Genomic DNA, 21,187 nt, shown 5'->3' on the forward strand with positions numbered 1-21,187 from the left:
CGATAATGAGAGTTATGAAGCAAATAAATATGGGATAGAAAAGATGGTGACTGGAGACAGTGTAGAACAGGACTGAAACAATATTTTAGTTAATTCTGTGATGGCTTGCTTAACTTATAGCTAACAGCCAGAGTCCGCTTTTGTATACAAGGCTTGCTTGCTTAACTTATAGCTAATAGCCAAAGTCCGCTTTTGTATACAACGCTTGCTTGCTTAATTTATAGCTAATAGCCAAAGTCCGCTTTTGTATACAAGGCCTGCTTGCTTAACTTATAGCTAACAGCCAAAGTCCGCTTTTGTATACAAGGCTTGCTTGCTTAACGCTTGGTTGCGATAAAGAGCTAAAAAAAAAAAAAATATATATAAAAGACCTGTACTCCCGCTGCGCGGGGTCCCTGCCCATAGAAAGAGACCACTGCATTGGTGCTCGGGGCTTGGACCCTAGTTCGAACTAGTCAATAAACTCCTTTGCCTTTTACAGCCTCAGTGACTCTGTCATTCTGTTCCCGGGGCCGAGGGAATCTGGCTCTAACAACAGGTCCAAGCTAGAGCAGAGGTGGAAATTGCTATTTTTATAGGGTCGCCATCACACTGGCCTTTTTGAGAATGTGACATGAGTAAAAATCTGCAAAAATGGAGAAGTGAAGATCTGAACTTTCCACTTCAAGAGAGCAGCAAATGTAAAAGCTTTGAAATGAGAAAAGCAGGAATACCTGTGGTGCTGGAACGCATTGATTGAGGAGCATTGTGGAAGATGAGGTTAGTGGGGAGGCAGGATCTAGATTACCAATTGCCAAGGAAGCCTAGGTAAGAGTTTGGATTTTACCCTAAGTATAATGGAAAACTGCCGATGGATTTAAAGAGGGAAGCAACATGGTCTGATACACTTAGTGAAAATAAAAATCAGTTTGCCTGCCAGTGGAATAGACAGCAGGGGCAAGAATGGTTGCGAGAAGGCCGCTGTATTGTCTGGGGCAGATCTAGGGTCCATGTGTTGCAGGTACTGACTAGTTGCAAGGATCAAGATCTGGAAAGCCCTCTGCTGTGCCAGGTGTTAATCTTTGAGTTTCTACTTCAAGGGCAGTCATATAGTGTCTCAGGGGAGGGTTCAGAGTGGATGTTAGGGGTTCTTGGTAGGCTTAGGTGGTGACTAAAGAATTATATACCAGCTGGTCAGAAGTGGCTCAGTATTTTAACAATCAGTACAGTTGTACACGTGTGCCTTGGCTAACTCATCCCAGACTTGGGTGGAGGTTATGGGGGTGGTGAGAAGAGTCAGACTCAGGATTTATTTTGAAGATAGAAATTGCAAATAGGCTTGCTGATGAACGTTGTAAACAGGACTCAACCTTACAAAGGTGAGTCTGATAAGACTGGTAAGACTGGGTACATAACATTTGTTGCAAATTCTTCTAAAATACATTGCTTCACTTTACGGTCTCAAGAAAGAAACTAATTTTTCAAAATCTTTTTCCTTTGCTGATCTGAGTATCTTAAAGGGTTTCAGGGTTCTGAACATTAATTCTCATTGAATAATTGTGTAGGGCAGAGATATAAAATACTAGGACAAACAGTAATTAACTTCAGGACAAAAGCTAAAACATCATTTTAATTAAATTTTTGTTATTGACTCAATTTTTTAGAACTGATCTCCCTTTCTTAAAATTAAATATTGGAAGGAATTTTGCTTTTTGGTGACTTTAGCTAATTATTTTCTGGTCAAAAGATAGAATATAAACTCCTGAATATAAAAAAAAACTAAAATTTTCAGTACTAATCTTCCTATGTTTTATAATTTTAAATAAGTCACTACTTCTTTAGAATTTAGAATTCTATTTCTCCTCTTTGACTTAAATGCATTTTTCACATTGCAAACCACACAGCACTATAGTATATACCAGACCTTGGCAATGAAATTAGAGGATATAAATCAATCTTTAAGTAAAGCTGAAAAGTTTCAGAGCTTCATAAAGAAGCTATTTTCCAAGTTGGGCTAAGACTTTTAAAGCACTTTCAAAACAACCTTTCTCCCTTCAAACTTTTTTTCCATTTTAATTTTAACAATTTATTCATTGATTTCCTTGGCCAATATTAATCAAGAGAGCAGAGTACCAACCCATAAGTAACTCTATCTCAAGTTAGTCACAAAATTCTCTTACCTTAGAGGTTGAGAGAACTGCAACCAATCAGAATCTTGTTTACCAAGTAGATATTACTTTAAAAAAGCCACGTCACCAGCTCTATTGGTGTCAATTAGCTTAGAAGTCAGTATCCACATGAATTTGGAAATATAAAGGCTGGTTGACAGTTGCCAAGAAAAATTTTGAAAGCCTTTCAATAGGTGGGTCTTGTTTTACATAGTGGATTTGCCTGAAAAGTTGCATGTAAATAAAACTTAATATTTATTAATCAAGTAATATTTGGAATAAGAAAGAGAGAATACTGTTCAGATATAAATGCTGATCAATCCTTTCTAAAGCAAACAATCTCCAGATATTCTGAGTTTACATAAATTTTAGCTTGATTTACCTCCAATAGAGAGCAGAATTCCCCCAGGAAAGAGTTCATGAAAGACTGTGATATTGTAGTATTTGAATAGCCAGCAGAAAAGTGGAAGACGATGAAATGAATTATTCAATGTCATAAAGACAAAATAGTTCAGATTTGTGAGTTAATTCAAATAAAAAATGATGTTAGGGCAGATTGAGGCCAGGGTGTAATGTCTTTGTTTTATTTTGTAAAACAACAAAACTAATTCCTTACTAGTGCCATGGGATGATGGTAAAGGTTGCTGTGTTAATATCCTGGGTTCAGAAAACATCTCTGAGGCTTCCATTATAAGATTCAGTTCCTTCATCTTAATAGTTTGAAGAAAGTGGAGAACATAGACTAATGGGTTCTACTAAATTCCCTATCCCAAACCTATTCGCCAGTGGATCTAAGCAATACATCCATAAATGTGCACACAGATTATACTGTATTTGAAGTGCAGTAACTATTCAGCACTTACTATGTACTAGGCAATATGCTAGGTGGTAGAGATCCAACGATAAATAGTAAAGTCCCTGCCTATGAGTTGCTTACAGTTCAGAAAAGCAGAGAATCCTTTCAGTAGTTAACTTTGGTACGAGTTTCTTATATAGTTAGAGTAATCATCAGCTTTCTTTGCATTGATCAATCACTACTTTCACTAGTGTCTGAATGCAGATGGTTGACATAAACCAATTTCTTGCCAGGGTTGTGACATAAATGTCAAAATCAGTGACTTATACCTCTTATACCTTTGGTATTACTTACCCTTTGGTTTTACCTTTTCTGGCTCAGTGACTTCATTTTACTCCAAATCACACAAGGCTTATTACTGCCACACCCACCAATGCTCAAATTTATCTGTCTTGCATCTTCACATCTGAGATATTAACCAGAACTTGTGTAAAAGCAAGTCTGTACCACTGTGGTATCAGTAAAGATGAGAGAATTAGTGGCAAGAATGCTGCACTTGGTTTCTGAGGTCATTGGAAGTGATTTTGGGTTCTACTATTTGAGCCTTTATTTTCTTATCTAAGGGAAAAGGAATAAAATGTGTTCCATCTTGTGAGGTAGTTATGACTATGCCGTAATATAACATTTGTAAATGCATTTTGTAATGTTAAGGCTCTTTACAAATGTAAAATATTATAACATTTATAATATTTATCACTATGATTTTAATGCTTATTCTTCAAGAAACATACATTCATTAAGGGGAGGTAAAAAATATAAAAATAACTATAAGAAGAAGCAGATCTTAATAATATAGGTTGGCAGTTCATGGATGGGATTTAATTATGATTAAGTGTAAATAGCATAGCATATCTGTGTTCCATGTTCTTATTTCAAAAGGATTAAATGCAAAATGTTAGGGTCCCTTACACAGCAAATATCTTGGAGTCCTATAACTGTATATTGGTACTTTCTCACCTATAGTCTTGAGATTATGTTCTGCTTATATTCTGTAAAGCTAAGAAAAAAAGAAAACCAAAAGGAATTTTATTTTAAGCAAACTCCTTATTTTTTGGATAGTTATAAAATATCAACTTATGCAATCAAATTGGATCCTAAGATTGTGGAATAATTGTGTACAAGAAACTATGGAGGGAATATCTAAGCGTTCTCAAATAAGGTTTCTTTTTTAAAACAAATTTACTTTTCTCCTACAGTATAAAGTTCTTTACTGTTTGTCAAAGAAATAATAAACTGTCCTTAATCATCTAATGAATAACAAAATTTCCACTAGAATTTTGAAATGTGACTTGAATCTGGTAAATGTATATTTCTTGAATGACCACAGAAATCACTATTTAAATGAGCTAGAACATAATAAAGTATAAATATATTGAAATTGCTCATCAAGAAAGCCCTTAATATTCTAATAAATTAAACTCAATTTGTCACATTCACAAGCCCCTTTTATCTACTAAGCTTCATTCTCTGTAGCTACATTTTCCTTCATTCTTTCATATGGACAATGAAGATTTTCTGAGTCTTAGGTAAAACATTTGGATCTCTAGCTCTTCTTTGTTTTTCATAATGTCATGCTCTAAATTCCTCCTACCTTGTCTATGTAGTTTCTCTCTGTTGCCATTTCTTTAAAAGTAATATATTTATAATCCATATTTCAATATTTCTTCTAATTCATAAAAAATCTATTTTCAAGGTTGTGCTAAGAACTTGAAAGGCACTTGCAAAACAAACTATCCTCTTATAAGTCATGATAAAACAGACATAAATAAATATTATGCTGAGAAAATGGGACATAAAATCATTTTATCTAGAAAGATCCAGAGGTGGCCTTAGGGCTCAGTTTGTCTTTACTTATGTCCTGTTAAATTTGTACTTATTTTAGGGGGAAAAACCTCTGGCATGAGAAAATTATTCTTGAATTACACTTAATTAGGAAGCATATTATCAAATACATCTTGAGAGACTGATATGGAATAGAGCTGCTTGATAAACCCCAATAGCTTATATTAAAGAGTTTATGCTGAGAATCAAGAATAACATTGTTAGAATTTTTCTGAAGATGACCTATAATGTGAGAACGACTTTAAAGGTGGCCAAAGCAAGCAAAGGTAGGTGGCAGGCTGTTGCTGTTGTCCAGATGAGAGATACAGTAGATGAGTGAGTAGTGGGTCAGCGGGTGAATTAGGCTCACGTTAAGGAAGAAAAATGTATAGGATGATTGAAGAAATGCATGTTCTTCCCTGTAAGGGAAAAGAGAGTATCAAGGATGACTCTTGGACTCTTGGGAGTCTGTTGTCTTTTAATTATCTGGTAACTGTGAAAGATCAGAGTTAGTGGATAGAAAAATCAAGAGTTTGGTTTGGGACATATTGACTTTGAGGTATTTTTGGAACAAATGAGAGGAGACGTCAAGTTGGTAAGTTTAATGCTTGGAGAAGTCTGGACTTGAGATGTAAATCACTGAGTCTTCCACACAGGGGTTGTGCTTGAAATTAGTTGAATTATCTAGTATCAGAGTACAAAAGAGAAGATGAAAGGTCCTATAAAAGGAAATGTTGGATCACAACAGGCAAGGGAAGTGAATTTTTCAATGCATGAGTGGTCAGCAATGTCAAATATTTCTGTGTACTTTAATGTATGAATTGAGTCTGGATACATGAGAGGATGTTAGTCATTCATTCATTTTCAAATATGAATCAAATAAAAACTTTGTAAAAGTCACTGCCTTAAAAGACAATAGAATAGTAAGCAGGTCATTTTTTCTTTTTAATTTAGAGAATACATGGTTTAACAGGGAAGTCAAACAAGCTAGAAATTTTTTAAAAACCACCATAATATGCATTTTGGTAGGAAAATATCCAAGAGCAATGAGAATCCCTAAATTAGTCAGGGATGGGGTTAAAGAATTGTCAGGGTAAGCTTCCTAAAGAAAGTGACAGCTAAATTACAACCTAGAATATGAGTAGGAATTAGCCCAGTTGATGTAGGTTTGGTGAGCTAAAAAGCCATAGAATTTGGGTGATTCAAAATAACAGAGGTAAAAACTAATATTTCATGTTCAGGGAATTATCATAAATTTAATGTGAATGAATATGGTGCTAGAGAGGTGCGATAGGTATTGGTGATTATATAATAAACAATGATTATGTACAGGTTAGCTGAAGCAAGATCATAAGGGACTTGAATGCTTTGTGTGGACATTATTCTCAGGGCTTAAGGGCACCATGGAATCTTTTTAAGAGGACTGTGATATAATTAGATTTCTTTAGAAAGATTACCTTGGAGGCAGTAGAGAAAATAAATTGGTGATAAAGACAGTTTCAAGACTACAGACCAAACAACCTGTTCAGAAACTACAGCAATCATTCTTGTTAGAAATTTTGTTAACTGGAACTAAGTTGGTACAAGCAAAATTAGAAACAAGTGGATAGAAGTAAAATTAGAAATAAGTGAAGAGTTATTAAAGAGATCAAATCAGCAAAAATTGTTGACATGGATGAAGGTTGAGAAGGGAGAGTTAGGAATAACACAAGAGGAAAATTCAGCTTATAAGCAAAATGTTAAACCAGCTGTGAACATGCTGAGTTTGAGTTAACTCTGCAACATCCATGTGGTGATGTTTATTTTTATTTATTTATTATTTATTTTTATTTAAATAGATTTGGGGGTAAAAGTGGTTTTTTTGTTACATGGCTGAAATGCATAGTGGAGAATTGTAGGCTTTTACCTTTCACCAGAACAGTGTGCACTGTACCCAATAGATATTTTTCATCCTGAACTCTCCCTCCACCCTCCCCTTTCAGAGTCTCCAATGTCCATTAAATCACTCTATATGACCATGCATATCCACTGCTTAGCTCCCGCTTATAAGGGAGAATATGTAGTATTTGGTTCTTTGCTCCTGGGTTAGTTCACTTAGAACAATGGCCTCTAGTTCCATCCAAGTTGCTGCAAAAGTTATTATTTAATTCTTTTTGATGGCTGAGTAGTATTACATGATATGTATTTATGTAGGTGTATAGATATAGATATATATACGCACACCACATTTTCTTTGTCCAATCATCGGTTGGTGGACACTTAGGTTGATTCCAATTCTTTACAATTGTGAATTGTGCTGTGATAAAAATATGGGTGCAGGTGTCTTTTTAATAAAATGATATCTTTTCATTTGGGTAGATCCCTAGTATAATAGTAGGATTGCTGAATCGAGTGATAGATCTATTTTTAGTTGTTTGAGAAATTTCCATACTGTTTTCTACAGAGGCTGTACTTATTTACATTCCCTCCAACAGTGTATAAGCTTTCCTTTTCCACTGCATCTGTGCCAGCATCTGCTGTTCTTTGACTTTTTTGGTAATGGCCATTCTGACAGGGGTAAGGTGGTTTGAATTTGCATTTCCCTAATGATTAATGATGTTGAGCATTTTTTCCTATGTTTGTTGGCCATTTGTTTCTCTTTTTTTGAAAAATGTCTGCTCATGTCTTTCACCCACTTTTTAATGGGGCTATTTGCTTTTTCTTGCTGATAGGTATGAGGGTCAGTGTGGGGTGGGGGGGGGTGGGGAGTTGTTTTGGCTTGAGGTACTTAGACCTGGATAGGTCTGGTTCTTTTGTAGCTAGGTGCCGTATCAGCCTGTGTCAGCATCTTGCTCCAGTGGCCCTGAAAACAATTGCTCACAAGGTTATGCTGCCCTGTGCTGTCTCCCTTGGTCAGAAGTGAGACCCGAGTGCTATCCTTGTACTGTCTCATCTCCAACACAAGTAAATTTGTTTTTTATGTTTATATGCTGCCATTTCTCTCTCCCAATGGGTAGAATTAGTTCTGAGCATTGGCTATCTTAACATCATAACCAGAATGCTGATTATTATTGAATTTATTATTAAATAAACTATCCCAATATGGTAATATTTTTAAGCTTATCCATATTACAATCTATTACTTATGTAGGTTTAGTCAAATAGTGGCAAAGACTCTCTCAACTTGTTGCCTAATCACAGTAACTGAGGTCATCTTGAGACTAGGTTCAACATTGTGTTTTGTATGTGTACTAAGTCAAAGGGGCACCTCGTTTCTTACCATGTTCATATCAGAAGCCCACTGTTCTGTAAGCATTTACTTCCAGCATTTTAGTGGCTGAAGGTTTAAAACAAATTTAACCTTGAAAACAGCCATTAGAGTTAAGTGGTCCCTAAGTTCAATAAACAAGATGTTCCAACTCTAAAATGTCCAAAATCAGTGATGCTGACCAGCCATTTGGTCTGTTTCCTGGTAAGTTAACTACCAATGTTCCCTGTTTAAAACCTAGGACAAATAATAATGATCTCAATTTTAAGATCTACCCTGGACCTGAGATCATTTTGTACAAATAAAATTTAGCTCTATTAGCTATTAACACAAAACTCTCCTACCATGTTCTATTCAAGTTAATGAATAAGGTTAGTCAGAATCTAAACAGCTCAAAAAAATTACATAAAAAACAAAGTTTTAGGCTTTTTTACCAAAACTAATGAATGATTTAGATGTTGTAGTCTTTCTGAGGGAAATGGATAAAACACAAAAAACAAACAAAATGACCAGGAATTGGTAATGACCTTGCTAGTATGAAAAGTCATGCAGGATAATCTAAATTGATATACAAACACAGAAAAGGAATACAAAATTATTGAGAAAATAAAAGGCTGATTCTGAGGGAAGAGAATGTGAATAGATGATAAATTAAAGGGAAGATATGTTCCTATTTTCTTTCCTCAGATGTAATTTATGAATCCCATACATGATAAAATGAAGGTATGTTCCCATTTCTTTTTCTCAGATGTAATTTATTTGATGTCCTAGCCTCATGGATCTTAAAATTTTTCTTCCACAGACAGAGTGATCTTCTGTGAGGGTCTGTACAAATCAAGATGATACATAGACATGGCCAACACTTGGCCAACCTATGAATAACTTGTAATTTTTCTTTACTTTCCTCCTTCCTTCTCATTCTTGCCTTCTGCTACAGCCTTCTCCTCACCCTCAAAAAGACCTAGCCTGGAGACTCCCTCATATGTGCTCACCCCAACTGAAAGTATTGCTTTACCTTCATCAAGATGTATTAGCCTTTAGAGCCCAATAGTGCCTGGAAGCCAGAAGTAATTTTTGGATCCGAGAGTAAACCTAATAAAACCTACATTTGAAAAGAGAAAATTGTTGATGGTAAATGGTAAACATCTAATGATTTGCGTATCAATAATTGACATAGGGTTGATGGTTGATGATGATCTTGGAGGAAGAAGGCCTACTTTTACTCCAACTCAGCACTCTAGACATGAGTGTGAGCATCAACTCTCTTGAAGTTTAGCTTTGTGCATCTCTCTCTGATTAGACACTTTTATGTCAAATTAAAAGTAGTACCTTAGAGAGCGCCTACTTTCATCTATGTTCATAATTTTCTCTATGGACAGAGGCCTAGAATTTCAGGGTTATTTCTTAGTATTTTACTTGGGATGATGAGAAAGAGAGATCAAATAGGTGGGGTTCATCTGTGCTTCAGGAAATTTGATCCGTTTTAAAAACGTATCTAATATGTTGACAACTTTAATAAAATTTTCTTTGAACAATTCCTGTTTTTTAAAAAAGTTTGAAACCCCAGTGTTTTATCCCGTCTATTTTAGGAAGTGTCGTGACTTGTTCAGGGTCACACATGAACTTTGCAGCAGGGCTGGAACCCAGGTCCACTCATTTTCAATGCAGTGCCCATACACAGCATGATGCCTCTGTCTTGGAATTTCCTCATTCCTTCTATAAGTTTGCCCAGCTTATTAATCGAAAGCCAGTTTTGATGTGTACCTCACCATATGTGAATTCTATCCGTGTAATAATGTGGGCAAAAAAATGAGGCAGTGTATCAAAAGTTGCATGTTGTTTAGTTAATATTCCAATCAGTCTTCCAAACATCCCTTTCACATTGCCATCGAAACAAAATTAATTTACCCCAGAATAGCCATAAACATATTAAACAAAATCTCCTGTCTTTCTTTGATTCTAAGGCCACAAGCAAGCTATCTACATATGTCTTGTGACAACAAACATTTACTGAATATAGTTTTACATCCCCAGCACACCTGACGTGTATCTGGCACTGAGATGCACTACCTAAATGCGCACAACATCCAGGGTTTTCTTTTCCATATGCATGCTGCTCCCTGTGGGTGTTGTACGAGGCTGATTTCCTGAGCTGGTCTCTGAGGAAGTGTACAGGCTATGATATTGGAGCCTACCGGTGTCTTGAAGTTCTGTCGTTTGGTCCTGAATTTGGCAGAACAATTTCTACTCCTTGAGAACCACTCCATCTTTGTTTGCTGCAAGTAAGTGTGCCAGGAATGATTTCTCCTCCAAAATTACATGCCATATTTTATAAAAAAGACTTAAAGAACATAAAACAGGCCACATCGTGAAAATTGGAGATAGAATCCTGTGCCTCATAGGAATAGTGATCAAATGACTATTCATAGAACGCCTGTGAACACCTGGTACTATGGGGCCACAAAGCAGAGTCTAGCAGTTGAGAGCTTCGGATCTAGCAATAATCTACATAGGTTCACTTCCCAAATACAGTAGTTACTAGCGATTTCACTTTGGGCAAGTTAAACTTTTTATGTCCCAGGTTCCTTATGTCTAAAATACAAATAATACTGGTTATATCTTGTAGGGTTTTAAAAATGAGTATGTAAGTGATCTAAAATACATAAAACACGAGCAATTTAAATAATATATGTATATATGTATTACATAAAGAATTATTGTTGGATTTGTTAGGTTGTTATTATATTGTGGCTCTGTTTAAAAAGACATTATTGTCAGTTAAATGTTCATACTAAATATTGGTTAAATAATATGCTTGGGTTTTAAAATACTTGGAAAAAAAATCCCTGGAGAATAGATGAATTGCAAATGTTATAATAGTGACAATACTTGAAATTGAGGGGTGGTACATGAGTGTTCATTGTACTATTAATATTGTGTTGACTTTGTGTATGTTTGAAAGTTTCCATAATAAAAAACAGTGAAAGAAAAAGTACCATTCTGTAAGGAACAGATCTAAGGATTATATTGACCTAGCTGACAAAAAAAAAAAAATATGTTGGTTTTGTTACTTTAGTAATTTGGTTTTAGGTAGCTATACAAAATTGTAAATTTCAAATATATGTTTTGAAAGACATTGCCGTTTTCTTGTTATTTGAGTTGTTTATAAATTCAAATGCATTTCTATCATAGTGTTTCTAAATTTACTATTTGAGATACTCATAGTACTACTTCAAATTATAATTAATACTAACTTGGCAGTATATAAATAAAATACCTCTTTTATTTAAACCTATGACTAACAACTGAATTTGCTTTTTTTAAAGAATAAAAAGTGGTGGAAATGTTGAACTTTATCTGAGCCCTGTGCTCTCACTATTTTGTGTCCTGAGAAATGGCAAGTCTCAAAGGACCCTTGTATTGCCCTCACATAATTCAAGAGAAGACCCACTTGCACCTTTCCCCAGTGACTCAGATGGGACACTCAACTCCATCTTTCTTCAGTGACTCAGATAGGATTGATCTCCACCCTTCCAAAATGACTCAGAAAGGATCTATTTCCATTCTTCCACAGTGTTTCATATGGGCTCATCGTCATCCTTCCTCAGTGACTCAGAGGGGACTTATCTCAATCCTTCTTCAGTAGCCCAGAGAGGAATAATTTTCACCCTTTTCAATGAATCAGAGAGAATCCATCTCTACCCTTTCTCAATGACACATATAGGACCTAACTCCACGCTTTCTGAATGGCTCAGAGGGGACCCATCTTCACTGTTTCTCAGTGAGTCAGATAGAACCCATATCCATCTTTCTCAATAACTAGGCTGGGACCTCAATCTATCCTTTCTCAGTGATTTAGATAGGACACATCTCCATCCTACCTCAATGACTCGGATGGGAACGATCTAGACCCTTTCTCACTGACATAGACCCATCTCCACCCTTCCTCAGTGACTCAGGTAGGACAAATCCCTAACCTTTCTCATAATTCAGAGAAGACCCATCTTTATTTTTTTTCATTACTCAGATAAAACCAAACTTTGTTCTTCTTAATGTCTCAGATAGAACCCCCCTACATACTTCCTCAGTGACTCAGACAGGACCCATTTCTGCCCTTCTTCATGACCCTCATTAACTCACTGATGACTCCCTTGTTTACCTCACAGCCCCTCTTTTCTTTTTTAGATGTTTCTCATTAAGGAACATTTTGTCTATTGCAATAGCTTGAATAAACTCATTTCTTTCATTGTCCTGTGCATTTTATCTTCTTCAGAGGTTACCATATGCTTGATAGATCTTCACTATCCTAGACTCTCCTCTGTTTGCACCTCCATCCTGGCTATTGTCAAATGTATGAAAGGATGCAAAGCAAGTTTGGTTTGTGACATCAGCAGCAAAAATTCTCAGGTCCTTCCCCTGTTCCCCAGTATCACATGTGGCCGATAAGTTATGCTGATTAGAGTTGTTTAAGCAAGCTGAACTAACAATGTGGAACACTTCTAGTCATAGATTAATGACGATTTTCTCTTATTTAAAGCAAATAGATTGAAATATAGTACAAATTTCAAAGATCCTTTCTTTTAATGTACGTGGGCCATTCCTGTTTTGATTAAAACAAAAGCCCAAGTTTGACCATCAGGCTTTCTTAAAACCATACTAATCTTTCAGTTCCTTTGGTTTACTAATGGAGCTTGTGAAAATTCCTTAAGAAGTAAGATTTAAAAATATCTATATGGTCTGTATTTAATCCTTTTCCCAAGTCAGTTAATTCTGTTCCTCCCTCAGTAGCTTCCAAAAGGCTAAAATTTCATTTCTTGAGTGAATTATTTGAGTAAAGTTTCTTTTGATACGATAAGATCAGCTTTACTGGGATCGTTTCCCATTCTAATTGCTTTCCCGCATTGTTAGATTGATATAAACTTGTATGAATTTCTTTCCATTTTAAGCAGTAATTATGTGTATGTATAAGTTTTTACTTTTATTAATACTATACTGCATATACCATATTTTTTTTTTTATTTTTGAGACAGAGTCTCACTCTGTTGCCCGCGGTAGAGTGCTGTGGCGTCAAGCTCACAGCAACCTCAAACTCCTGGGCTTCTGCCTCAGCCTCCCGAGTAGCTGGGACTACAGGAATACGCCACCATGCCTGGCTAATTTTTTTCTATATATATTTTTAGCTGTCCAGATCATTTCTTTCCATTTTTAGTAGAGACACGGTCTCGCTCTTGCTCAGGCTGGTCTCGAACTCCTGACTTCGAGTGATCCGCCCTCCTCAGCCTCCCAGAGTGCTAGGATTACAGGCACCTGTAACGAGCCACCGTGCCGGGCAGCATATACCATATTTAAGTCTTTTGTTTCTATGACATAAAACACTATGCATTTGTCCTAGATTTTTGTTGTTATTAGTTTCCATATATTTACAATTGTCATACAGATTAACTTCAGATTTCAGAGGGTAATATTTTGGACCAATCTTTTGAATTTGTAATAATGTGTAAGGGAGAGGTATTTTGATTTTTTTTCTCACCAACCTAAATCTGTAACTGGTTGGCATCCTATGCCCTTAGGTCATTTACTGTTTTTAGCCGAGGATAAATGGATCTTATACATCTATTTTTTAAAGTGCCAGTGACTTGTAGATTTTGTTCAGAAAAGTTCCTAAATAGCACTCTCTTAGCTGTGATATTCTCCTTCTTGGAGGGACTCTCCTTGAAGACTAAGACCTTCAGAAAGAGACTTCATCTCCGATAATCACAATCGTTCACCTTAATCTGATCAGAACTACGTCAAGCTCCATTTTGTTGTAATTTAGACTTTGGAATTGTCCCATTAGAATTGTCAGTCTTTGCTGGTGAGTCACGCTACCTGACAGTTCAGGGAAAGCACCCATTTGCTAGCCACACTCAATACCAGACTTTGCATTTGTAGCCCGGTTTCGCCACCACCCTGCTGTTTATTTTTCAGCCTAATTTGAATCCTTTCCATCTTATATGCAAAGGAATAGAGCACAGTTTGATGCAATCACCAGTGGCCGACTTTGGTGTTATTTTTATGGGTTACCCATGTAAAATTTTTCTGAATACTTAAAATATATACCTTCTCTTTTACTTTTTGATATCTGATATGTCCCTAAATGAAAGATACCTATGAATACAATGTTAGATCATTTCCTGGGAGCAGGTATCGCCTTTCTTTAAAAAAAAAGAGTAGAAGAACCCTAGATGCCTGTAGGAAGGGGTTAATCATGCAGAGATGAGTAGCTTAGAGATCAAAATATATTTTACAAACTTATTAATTCTACCTGTGATTTGGGTAAACAAAATTCTCCACCTCAGTCCTTGGCAGCATTTTTTTTTTTTTTTGGAATTAAAAATGTATTTTTTTTTTCATTTATTCAGTATATTATGTAGTATAAACATTTTGGTTACATGTAATGTTGTTTGCCCTGCCCAAGCCAGGGCTACAAACATGTCTCTCCTCCATACAGTGCATTCTGCTTCCATTAGTTGTGAATTTACCCCCTACCCCACCCCAACTGGCACCCAGTGAGTATTACTACCAATTTAGTGTTGGTCAGTTAGTACCAATTTGACGGTGAGTACATGTGGTACATGTTTTTCCTTCCTTGTGATACCTCTTTGAAGGATGGGCTCAATCTCCATCCAAAATAATATAAGAGGTGCTAGATCAGCATTGTTTTTTGTAGTTGAGTAGTATTTCATGGTATATATATATATATGTATATATACACACACACACACACCACATTTTATTAATCCACTCATGTATTGATGGGTATTTGGGTTGTTTCCACATCTTTGCAATTGTGAATTGTGCTGCTATAAACATTCGCGTGCAGATGTCTTTATTATAGAATGTCTTTTTTTTCTTTGGATAGATGCCTAGTAGTGGGACTGCTGGATCAAATGGTATTTCTATTTTTAGCTCTTTGAGCTATTTCCAAATTACTTTCTACAGAAGTTGTACTAATTTTCAGTCCTACCAGCAGTGTAAGAGTGTTCCAATCTCTCCACATCCATACCAGCATTTGTTGTTTTGGGACTTTTTGATAAGGGCCATTCTCACTGGAGTTAGGTGATATCTCATTATAGTTTTGATTTGCATTTCCCTAATGATTAAAGATGTTGAGCACTTTTTTATGTTTGCTGGCCATTAGTCTGTCTTCTTTTGAAAAGTTTCTGTTTATGTCCTTTGCCCCTTTATTGATGGAGTTGTTTGATTTTTTTTCTTGTTGATTTTCTTAAGTTCTACATAGATTCTTGTTGTCAGTCCTTTATTGGATGTGTAGAGAGCAAATATTTTCTCCCATTCTGTAGGTTATCTATTCGCTCTAATGATAGTTTCCTTGGCCGTGCAGAAGCTTTTTAATTTGATCAGGTCCCATTTGTTTATTTTTGTTGTTGCTGTGATTGCTTTGGGGGCTTGGCAGAATTTTTGAGACTCTGACAGAATGACAGGTAAATGCCACGGATTTTTAATTTAAGGCCTGGAGATGGAGCTGAAAGGCATGGAATAACTGAGAAATGAAACCATAGAGTCCAGTGAATTTCTCTCATTTAAGTTGTGTGGTTCTTAATGAGGTCAATTTCCAAGGAAGCATATATCTAATTAAGTTTTACAAAAATATTTTTTCAGTAGAATATTATCATGTTAAACAACCTTCCTGTCCATCTGAGTTACACTAGGCCTGTCTTTTTCTTTATCATTTACTTTCTTTTTTTAAACACAATTATTTATAATTCAAGCAGAGTTTTATTATGGCTCATGAACACTTTTGCACAGAATTTAGCATATTCATTATTTCTTATTACCATTGCTATGGTGATCCAATTATTAATTTTAGAATCATAATGTAGCTTTAGAATATTTTTTAACTTGTTCATGCTAGAAAATTTTATTTGATATGTTCTTTATGGAATCAATAGGTCATAAAGCCTAATCCCTCTTGAATTTTTATAACGTTAGCATCTGTATTGAGTCTATTTGGTGTTTTACATATAACAAATGGAAGAATATTAAAGGTAAAACACTTTCTTGGGAAATTTTTGAATTTATTATGAATATTTGACATTCCAAATAATAGAAAAAAATTTATTTGAGACAATGACTTTATTTGGCAGGCTGATGAAGCTCCCTTAATCCCAGATAATATAATGAAAAAGGGCACACACCTAGACATATCTCCAGTAAAATTACTGTATTTATAAATTTAAAAATTTCAAAAGTATCTATTTAAAAATAATTATTGGTATATATCTTTATAATACATGTAGTATTTTGATATAGGCATACAATATGAATTAATCAAATCAGGGTAATTGGAGTATCTATCCATCACTTCAGGCATTTCACATTTGTGTTAGGAACATTCCAATTTCACTCTTTTAGGTATTTTAAATTATACTCTTAAGTTATTGCTGTTTAAATAATTAAAAATAGGAAATATATATTAAAATATAAAAATAATTATAAAAGTGAAAAGTCAAAACAACTGAAAGCTACTAAGCAGTGGAATAATATCTACATACAACAGAGAAGTGAGTGGGATGAAAAATCTTATAGTCTCCCAAAATTTCATTCCCATGTCATAATGAAAGATATTAGATGAGCAAAAAATCATGGGGAATATTACGCATTTCCTCCTCCCTGACAAAGAAAATAATCATAACAAGGATCTGATTACACAACAGATTAAGCACAACAGAGATCTCTGATGGAAAGTATCACATATACACAGTTAACCCTAAATAGATAGAGCTAGAATGAGAGCTTGCAATATAAATGGTAAATAAAGATTCTGGAAGCAGATGCAATACTGGTTTGGAGAAGTGTGATGACTGGATCACGACCTGTTAAACTGACGGTATATCCAATGGTACAGGCAGAGGATCTGTGAGTATAGGAGGTAAATAGCAGTAGGGGCAAATAAACCATTTTTAAAGATACCACTTTCAAGGGGCAAGCAAATGATTTTAATCTTTGGGATAAGAAAGCAGTAAGGAAATAATACACATTACTGAGAAGAAAATGGAAGGCATCTTGGTAACATTTCTGCCATAGACCGAATGCTTGTGTCCCCCACTCCCAATTCGTATGTTGAAACTTCACTCTGAGTGTGATAATATTTGGAGGTGGGGCCTTTGGGAAATAATTAGATCATGAGGGTGGAGCCCTTATGAATGGGATTAGTGTCCTTATAAAAGAGACCTCAGAGAGTTCTCTTGTCCTTTCTGCCATGTGAGGACACAGCGAGAAGACAACTGTCTATGAACCAGTAAATGGGCCCTCATCAGACACTGAATCTGCCAGTGCCTTGATCTTGGACTTCTCAGTTTCCATAACTGTGAGAAATAAATCTCTGTTGATTAGAAGCCACCCAATCTATGGTATTCTGTTATAGCTGATCAAACAAACTAAGATAATTTCCCTTAGTGTACGGAATTTGCTTTAGCATTTTTTGTAGCACAGTTCTACTAGCAACAAATTCTCTCAGTTTTTATTTACCTGAAAATGTCTTTACTTTACCTTCATTTTTGAAGGATAGTTTTAGTAGATAGAGAATCCTAATTTTCCTTCCAGCACATTAAAGATGTCATTCCATTGTTTTCTGGCCTCCAGAAATTGTTTCTGATGAAAAGTAAGCTCCTTTTCTTGTAAATGTTTCTTTATGGTACATACTGGCTCTCTAACTTTTCCCTCCGAAGTAAAATTTTTTTTTTCCGAATCTTTGGCTTTCAATAGATTGTGATATATCTAAGGGTATAGTCAAAATGTACAAATATCTCATGAGTTCATGAGAGCAATAATTAACCCTTAATTGTTAGGTACAGCATGTCATATATATTCACAAATATTTTTCTCTGCCCAAAGACAAAAAAAGACAAGTTATCTCTCTATCTCCCTCTTCAAGCAGGAAGCTTTTTTTCACTTTGCACTGATGTATGGTCTTTCAGTATCTCCTGCTCTATCTTGAGAACTCAGTTCCAACTATACAACTTACATGGGCCTTTTTTTCTGACACCATGGAGCCAATAAAACCAGGGCTCTAGATTCCTTTTATTAGATAGTGCCTTCAAGGGATAGATTTAGTTGTAAAACTTCTTGTTTTCAGCCTCTGAAGAGTTTTTTTACTTTTTAAAAACTCAGTTGCATAATTTAAAAAATATTTGCTGATATTTTATATAGCACTTCTAGGTGTTTTTTGTTAGGAGGTTTTTTTCAGAAAATCTAGTTTGCCACATTTTGCCCCTCCCAGTTCCTTATGTAGTTCTCTCTCATCATTCAGGTTATAGAACAAAATTTACCTCCTGGGTGAGGCCTTTCTAAATCTCCCTAGCTCAAGTAGCCATCCCCCTCCATCCCATATGCTTCATTTTCTATCACTTGCTGAAATTAATTTACATATCTCTGTATTTATTTAATTTAACATGACATATAAATATAAAATAAAAATTTATTAAACTAGTCAAATTATTAACACGGCCGTCAAATTTATTAACAAAAGCCATCATGGTTTAAAAGTACTGGGAGTTTGATTCATTCACGATAGTATTCTTAGGATTTATAAAAGTGCCTGACACATGTTGTTATTCATTAAATACTTGTTTAATGAATGAATTACCCAAGAAACAAATGAATACATAGATGGTTATTTATCGAAGGGCTTTATTTGATATCCCTTAAATAAGACAGATCATTAACTATTCAATAAACATTAGGGTTAATATAAGAGTTAGAATTAAAGCCAAACTGTTAGGAATAGCTTTATTAATAATTTAGAAATAAATATATCAATCAACAATAAGGAGCCAAGCTTACAATGCAAACCAAATGCCAATAAAAGGCAAAGTTATGGTGGATCAGAAATTGAGAACTTTGCAGAGGAAATCCATCTTCAAAGAAGTGAATGGAGCACAAGTGCAGAGAGAAATAACAATGCAATGTCACATGAAGAGAAATTGAGAGAAGATACCAGGCAACCTTCCCTTTTCCACTGGACTTGTAAGTTCTTACATGGAGATTCTGTAAATTTTTCAAGTATATTTTTGATAAAAATGTTTGAGGTTGTGTATTTGCTTCTCTCAGCAAAATATCCTTTATTTCACAAAAATTAATAATTAAGAAAATGGCTTCAGATGTCTTTTTGTTCTTAGGACTGAGGATATGGCTTGTCTTGCATGGAAAAATGTCACTTGCTTGTAGCAAAATTACCCCGACAGAGATAGGCCTGTTCTAGCAAGGAGATAGGTGTTTGTTCATTTGTCCTTGTATTTCTTCTTTTTCTAAATAATTTTTATTTCAAAATATTAAGGGGTACAGGTGTTCTTGTTACATGGATGAACTGTATAATGCTGAAGTTAGGGCTTTTAGTGCGCCCGTCACAAGAATAGTGTACATTGTACCTGATAGGTAAGTTTTAAGTCCTTGTCTTTCTAATCAAGATCATTGAGACCACTTTACATTGCCAAGAATGTAAGAAGTGGAAATGAACTAAATGGGTTAAAATTTCCAATTTATTCTAATGCTATTTTAATAGCACTTCCACTGTCCAGCTGAGGCCAAATGACACAATGACAAATCATGCAATGCCTCATGCTGAAGACTAGATTTTATCTACTTCAAATTGAACATCATTGAAAGGTTTTAAGTTGAGTGACATATCACTATGATTTGTTTTGTAACAAAATCAGTGGAGAACTGATTGGTGGGAAACAGGAGCAGATGCAGGGAGATCAGTTGTTTGGGGGGGTGCTTTGCAGTAAATAGTTAACGTCAGTTTTGTGGTTTAAACTAGGATAATGGCAGTGAAATGGAGATATGCTTTGGAGGTAGAACCAACAGGACTTGATCTAGAATTGGATGTGAAGAGTGGAAGAAAGGAAGGAGTCAAGGAGAATTCTCAGGTTTCTAGCCCTAGAAACTGAATTGTGGAGGCATTTATTGCAAAAGGAAGCAATAAAAGACCAGCTCAGGAAAGAAATATAGTTTCAAAGAATGAAGTAGATTGTTACATAGACAAGTGGATATTCAAGTCTGGAACTGAGAGTCCATGCCTAATCTAGATGACAATTTGGAGATCATCAGCATATTATATTAATTAAAGCCACACCCTGGCTGAGATCACCTCAGAGTCAACTCTAGAGAAGAGAAAAAAGACCTAGGATAGACCTGATAATATTATTGAAACCTGTGTTTTGGTTTTCTTTTCAGTTCCATTGATACTTTTATATCATTAGGACACGATTTTAATTATAGTAGCTTTACAAGTTTTTATGCTTGTGAAAACAAGTCACTACTCATTATATCTCATTTAAAAATATTTTTGCCTCATCTCCCCTATATTTTCCTACATGCAAAATTTTATATCACTTTACTAAATTAAAAACTTCTTTTTGGAATATGACACTAGTTATGATTTCACAAAAGTTCAGTATAAAAACAATAACACTGATATTTTATTTGATATCATTGACTTATACAATTTTTGAGCCAGACGGGTCAGTAGAGCTTGTCCCAGCCCGTCAAGATGAAAATACTGATGATAGGACCTCGCACTGGGTGAGTGGTCAGGAGGTGGCCCAGAGGGAGAGATCTGATTTTCATTTTGGGGGAAGGAAGAAGGCACAGGGTTACACAAACTTGGAGCCACTGGAAAGACATCCTGGCAAATCACTGGCAGTTAACACTGCCCCATCTCCAGATAGTGCCAAAGCAAATGGAATATTCAAAACCGTTAAAGGAAAAGTCTAATTTACATTCAAATAAAGAGGAACCTGGTTACGTTTGTGTACTGATTATTTCTGATAATAGGTTTCAATTTTTTTTTCTTTTTTTTTCTAGACAAATTCTAAAAGAGCTGTAACATTGGGTTTCAGTCTTTCTCTTCCTTTTTAAAAGCTCCAAGTCTCATCAAATCTCGTGCCTTAGAAAATATTTTAGAAAAGTGATCCAGTCTATTTTTAACTGATTATTCTTAATCTGCAGTATTATGTTCAGATGAATCTTTCTCTGCTCTCATGAAGGAACACTCCCTTTCCCACATCATTTCTCCCAATTTGAAATTTGGAGCACGATGTTTAGGAAGCGTGAAGT

The 21,187-nt window shown here is 35.3% G+C and overlaps 1 pseudogene; it reads right to left on the reverse strand.

Moving 5' to 3' along the window:
- Positions 1-20,926: 20,926 nt before the first annotated feature.
- LOC123648731 lies at positions 20,927-20,962 on the reverse strand (annotated as a pseudogene).
- Positions 20,963-21,187: the final 225 nt, after the last annotated feature.

The sequence above is a fragment of the Lemur catta genome, chromosome 12 (assembly GCF_020740605.2).
Source record: "Lemur catta isolate mLemCat1 chromosome 12, mLemCat1.pri, whole genome shotgun sequence".
NCBI lineage: Eukaryota > Metazoa > Chordata > Mammalia > Primates > Lemuridae > Lemur > Lemur catta.